The following is a 6,400-nucleotide window of genomic DNA, read 5'->3' as shown; positions in this document are numbered from 1 at the left end:
CTACCTTGATACCAGACTCAGTTTCCCAAGAAAGATTATCCAAAAGATTAACTTAGAATATTAACCCAGTTTCCTTTATAGTCGTTACGCCAATAATAGAGAAATCATATTTCTTTGCAACTCAGAACATTTTATTCCACTTTGGGATGGTATCTACCAGATAAACTTGCAGTATTAACATACGGCTGAGAGAAAACTTTTTAAAAGTTAGGGTAAATAACATTATTTCTATGTCGATGTCTCAGAGATGTTATCTAGACCTTCCATCTCGCTTTAAAAAAAACTCTTGGCTTTGGATTTTTTCTGCCAACGTCCATCTGGTATCCTTCTCTGCATCTAATCCTCCTACTGAAAGTCACTCCGTCTTTTCCCACCCACTGCCACCTAATTCCAAAAACCTTTTCTCAGTTTCTTCCCTCAGCGTGAAAACAATCCTTGTGTAGTTCAAGAACTAAATATGACAGGCTATGCTACTGGGTCCCCATTCAAGCCCCATGCAACTGGCAAAATCTTTTCTGCATCCATAAGCAATTGCAGCCACTAGGAGAACTGGCCAGATAAAATTCCAGTGGCAGCAGCTTTACATGCCACACTCCTGACAGCTAAAATAGCTCTCGGGACACACCCCACATTCCTATCTAAGGTAGCCCCAAGCTTACATCTAAATTAAAACACCTGTCAAATGTCTTTATTATGCCCAAATTCTTACTGAAGAACATTGCAAGCCTTGGATGTTGCAGGACCCCAGCATTTCACTGCAAGACGCCAAAAACCTTCTCAAGAGCATCTCCTGAGAGAGTGAAGAGACAGACACCCTGTTTCTGTTCAAATGAGGGCTTTTAGAGCTTATTCTGAGCAGGTTGCAGGTTGCCATTCCCCGCTTAAATTTCTGGCTGCCTCCTGCAGGCTCCAGAAGTATACAGAAGTAGCTTTACTCAAAGAAGTAGATTTTTCTTAGCTGACAGTAGCTGATGTCCGGACTTCCTTCCTTGCCTGTCTCTACCTTATAACCTGTACTGAAGCATCTGTGGTAGGTCTGTGGTGGCACCTGGACCCGAGCAGGGCTGCATGCTTGGAGTCCAGCAGCAGTAGGACATTCATGCCAGCTCTGGTCGACGCTGTCACATTAGCGACCATAATTAACCATCCTCAGCAGGACCAGCTACCTGGGGTGCATCTCCTCAGCCGTGGCTGCACTGCTGCTGACTGGACATCTGGTTCTGTTGCCCCTGGCTCATGCCCTCAGGGTGCATGGCCGGCCTCAGAAGACACCGATGGCCGGGTTGCCCAGCTTCACTCGCATCAGTTGCCAGACAGATAGCTGGACAAAGTATTTCAGAGAGCTCCAACTAATGTAAAATAACTCTCTGGTTTTAAGCCCTCATTCTCCTTTTATTTATTACCGGAGAGTATTGGGAGTAACTCTAATGCAAGTATATCTGTAACTGAGGAGGAAATCAAGCCATTAGAGCAAAAATGTGTGCTGCCCAGGTCCATGTGTAAAAATAATGTCCTGAATTTTAAAACCACTGAGACCTTAGCAGCTGCCACTGCAATCACTAAAGACTGGGATTTCTGTAAAGAATAGTGTGGGTAAAACAGGAACAGCACTTAGGACAGGACCTGTACTAGGAATGTGGGGGTGAAGGATGCTCACCTCCCATCTCTAGCTAGGACATTCACCCATTTTTTTTGCAGTTTCTATCACCTCTTCCTTTCTTTTGTTCTTTTAGTGGCACTTAGTAATGCATTAAAATGGCACTTCACTAAAAACCTTTCTACACACCTTAATTTCTGGGAGTGTGTTGAGTCTCCCTCCCTTTTTATCCTCTTGCCTGAGAGCATGTGTGTCACAGGATGCTACCGCTGCAGCCCTGCTGTCCTAATGATGAACGCTTGCTAATGGTAATGGGCTGAGGGGGATAAGGCTGTGTGAAATGGACAGCATGGATGTTACTGGCAAAGACCCTTCTTCTTAGACCCTCCTCTGCATATCAAAAAGGAGCTTATTGGATTACAATAAAGAATTGTCTAAGTGTCAGAAAAAGAGAAAGATGCCATTAAGTTGTTTTTTTTTTTCCCCTGCACAGAATCTTTAGGAATATGCTTAAAAAAAAGAAGTTGAAACATTTTAGGGGGGAAAAAAGTGTCCTTCTTGGAATATTAAATGTCTAGCAGTTTAAAGGAGGCATAGAGCCAAAACTGTATTTCAGTGCCTTTACTTCTGCAATGCAACGATCATGCAGTTAACCTACCATGTTAGCTATTTCTCAAGGTACTTTTCAGTGTTGAATCTGAGGGCCTCCTTCCAGTAGGAAACGGTGTCATTTATGCTAATACAGTCTCACTAACACAAGCCTCTAAAGGCGGTATAAGGCGCTGAACAACTTGGTATATTTGGTTCTGATGCTGTCCCAAGGGCACTGCCCTGATGAAAGCTGCATTTTATACCAGGAATTCCACTACCAATAGGAAATTTGGGCAAATTTCCAACTGTTTGCTTCGGATTCCTACAAAAACATTCTCATGATGTCTTGTGGACCAAGATGAGACTTAGTTACCAGTTAACTAGTGATTCATAAATGTTACTGATTATCATGTCCCTGTATGATATGTAAAGCACTTATAATTTCACTGACCATACAGAATGGTCTTCTCCTGTCTGTCGTATTTTTGTCAGAGCAAAGTAAGAAGAGTCAGAGCAGGAGCTAGTTGGCATATTTCATTTGATGTTTTTATGATGGCAAAAAGGCCTTTTTACATTAAAATATAAAATTTTATCCAAAAAGTCAAACTTTCTGACAGACTCCACGGACACTTAAGCACTTCATTTGTTCTGTCTCCAGCATTTGACTTCTCGCTTTCTTTTGCCTTCCTCCTCCATTTTTGCCTTTTGAAAAAGAGGCAAACTCTCACTTTCTGCGTGTTGGGACAGTGTTGACATAACACTGCTTCTGTACAGATAAAACGTGAAGGGGACGGGTCCAAATTTCAATTCCTGCTTGGAAAGCACTTTAACTGCCTGTGATATAGATGTTTTGCTAACGCCAGTGCTGATCAGAGGTGCTTTTCAACCTGCTAATAACGAGCATCGCTGTAAAAGCGCAGAGATGCCTGATTGCTAGCGGAGTAAATGATACGATACAGTCATCTCTGAAAGGTGATGAAAGGGAAGAGCTGTCTATTCTTTGCATGTTTTTTTCTGGTTCTCCAGCACTTGAAAAAACTGCCCTGGAAATAATAATACTTCTTGGTATTGGTATTGTCAGCTTGGGAATCTGACAAAAGTCAGAGGCGAGGAGATGTCTTCCCCCCACCAGGCCCCTTGTCTTGATAACAGAGGAAAGGTCTGTTCCAGACCCAATTCAAAGTATTTATTTAATTACTGTATTTCTTTTAGATTGGACGAGCTGACTTCTAAGACACATTGACTAATGTTTTCCGAAAGAAAAGAGCCTTGCCCTGCTAGATTATGTCTGTTGTGTTGGCGCTCACTCAACAAAGAAAAAAGAATGGTAAAGGGCTGGAATTGCATTAGAAAACGTCCTCTCAGGCTGGCTTTCTGGGATTGCTTTGAACTTTCACTCATCATTATTTTATGCACCCAATCTTCTTTGTGCTTGTAGAAGGGGGGAAAGCAGAACACACGAGACTTGCCTTCAGGATTTTTAATCAAAGCTGCAACTCTCCTGATTGCGGCAGTGGATTTTTGAGCACCAAAGCAAGTGAGTAAATTAAAATCCCATGTTCCTGTGGGCTATGAACAGAGCTGCTTGAAACGCTCTTTAATGAGCAGGGCCTGTCCCCGCTGTCAGAACGGGGAAGCTCAGCCCGTGCCACATGCTGGGACAGACAGGACACCTCGGGCTGCAGGCACGGGCTCGCAAATGGATCACGGTCTCCCTCCCGTGTGGGGCAAGGCTTCACCCAAAGCACGTTGAAGTCCTTAGGACGTTTCCAGTGGGCTTTCATCAGATCCATCTATGCAGGGCTGAGCACCAGAGAAACCAGTAATGCATGCAGCAGAGGAGGCAAAGGGCCGGTCGTGGCCAGATGCCCCTTCCCAGCACACAACACAGCCCCCCGAAACGCCAAAAAACAGCGCAGGTGCATCCGCTCTCCTGAAACACTGTGTACCAAACTCATGGTGAAAATACGACGGACTGCAGAGAGACTAACGAGCTGGGTTCACAGCTTTTCTAAATCCCCTAACCCAAAATACTTCACTGACCACAAGGCCAAGTTTGGAAGCTTTTTTCCTCTCCTTGCTCCCCCTTCCGCCTGACCATTACACGCAATCACAATCACTGCATGCACGGGATCAGATTTCCAGGCAGAAGTTGTGCACCCCTCGGTTGCTGTGACGGCCCCGGGGGCAGACGGCCCCAGCACCGGGGACACCCAGGGCGCACGGGAGCTCGCCACGCCAGCGGGGCAGGCCGGCACCGGGGCCGGGGCCGGGGCCGGGGCCGGCGCCGGGGGTGTAGGTAGGTTGTGGGCTGCGGGCAGGGCGGGGGCAGCCCCCGACGGGAGGGGAGAAGCGAGGGCGCATCCCCGCACCCCTGGGGAGGAGGCTGCCCGCGCTCCCCGCTCCCTCTGCCCCCTCCTCCCCCATTTGTTTGCTATAGGTGGCGGAAAGATCACGCTGTCATTAAAAGCACATCCCCTCCCTTTGTGCCAGCGCCGGGAAGAGAGAGCGAGCGGGGGAAGAGGCACGCCGAGGCTGCAGCCCGCCGCCCGCGCTGCCGCTATGGGTGTCGCCGCGCCCGGCGGCCGCGGCTGCGCGCCCGCCCCGTCGGGGCCCGGCCGCTGAGCGCCCCGCCGCCGCCCGCCGCCGCCGCCCGCCGGCCATGGGGCTGCTCGGGGTGAGTCGCTCGCCTCGCTCGGGCTGGCGCTGGCTGCGCGGCCCCGTCTTCCACCTGCCGCCGGCCGCTCTCGGCGCCCCGGTCGCTGTCGCTGCCAGACGGCGGCGGGCGGGCGGACGCGGAGGTGGCGCGGCGGGCAGCGCGCTGCCCCGCGGGGGGGGTGGGGGGGAGGGCTGCGCGGGCTGCGGCCGCGCAGGAGGGGAGCCGGCGCTGGACGCGCAGCCCGGCTGCGCGGGGGCGGCCGCCGGCAGCGGGCTCGTCGTGCCCCGAGAGCGATGGGCAGCATCCGCGGCAGCCGGTCCCCGACGCGGCGGCACCTGCCGCAGCGGCCCGGCCGCGGCCGCGCCGCCGCCGCCCCGCGCGTGCGGAGCCCCGCGCAGGGGCCGCTCACCGTGTCCGTGCTGTCGCCCCCCCTTCCCCCCGCCCAGGTGCCCGCCCGCCAGTGTCCCGGCCCCCGCGGGAGCGCGGCGCCGCTCCCACCGGCCTGAGCCGCGGCGCCGCCGAGCTGGACATGCCGTGAGTACCCACGCACCGCGGGGGCAGGCGTGAAGGGCGCGGTGCCGGGACTCCTGCGCCGCTTAGGCGGGCGCGGAGTAACAGCGAGGAATGAAATGCCGGGTTTTGCGCGGCGGCTCCCCGCGCTGCCGCCTCGGCGCACGCCGAGGGAGTAAGCAGAGCAAGAGGCTATTCGTGCCGGATTTCTGGGAACAGAGAGCGCACCACCAGGGGAGCAGTTAAGGCATCGCACGTACCTTCTGGAAAATAAACCACAGCGTGTTTAAAATCCATTAACGCTTCTTGCATGTGTTTGACTTTTACCCACTGACATGTTCGTTTCATTTCGCGGTTTTTTTTTTTTGGGGGGTCCTGCTCCTGCTGTGCCTCCATCCGCAACGGGGCCGAGCAGGCGGTAAAGGCGCCCCCGCCGCTATTTAGATCGACCATCGTTATGATCTTGGACCGGGTTTTACCCCCCCCCCCCCGTTCCCGGGGAAGGGCTGCGCTGCGCTGCCCTGCGCTGCGCGGGGCGCGGAGCTGCCGCGCGCCTCGGCCCGCGCGGGCGGCGCGCGCCCCCTGGCGGCGGCGCGGGGCGGCGCGCTCTCCCCGGCCCTGCGGGGCCCGGCGCAGCCAATCGCGGCCGCGGGCGCCGCGCCAAGGCGGCGCGGAGGGGGAGGGAGGGGGAAGGCGGGCGCGGCTCTGATTGGCCGCGCCGCCGCTCACGGGCGAGTCACGTGGCGCGGCGCGGCGCGGCCCAGGGGCAGGCGCGGCCGCGGAGCCGCTGCGCGCCCCGGGCGGGGGCGGGGGCGGGGGCGGGGGAAGGGGCTTCCCGCAGCGCGAGGCAAGGCGCGGGGGCGGGGCAGGGGGCGGGGTCAGGGCGGGCCGCGCCTATGGGCGCGGCGCGGCGCTTGCTGGACGTGGCGGCGGGCCAATGGGGCGGAGGGGCGGGGCGGGGCGGGGCCGTGCGCGGCGGCGGCGGCCGGGCGAGCGAGCGAGCGCAGTGGCGCGGGGCGCAGCAGCGCGGAGCGCAGCGTAGC

The sequence above is a fragment of the Struthio camelus genome, chromosome W (assembly GCF_040807025.1).
Source record: "Struthio camelus isolate bStrCam1 chromosome W, bStrCam1.hap1, whole genome shotgun sequence".
Taxonomy (NCBI): Eukaryota; Metazoa; Chordata; class Aves; order Struthioniformes; family Struthionidae; genus Struthio; species Struthio camelus.
This window is presented reverse-complemented; position numbering follows the sequence as displayed.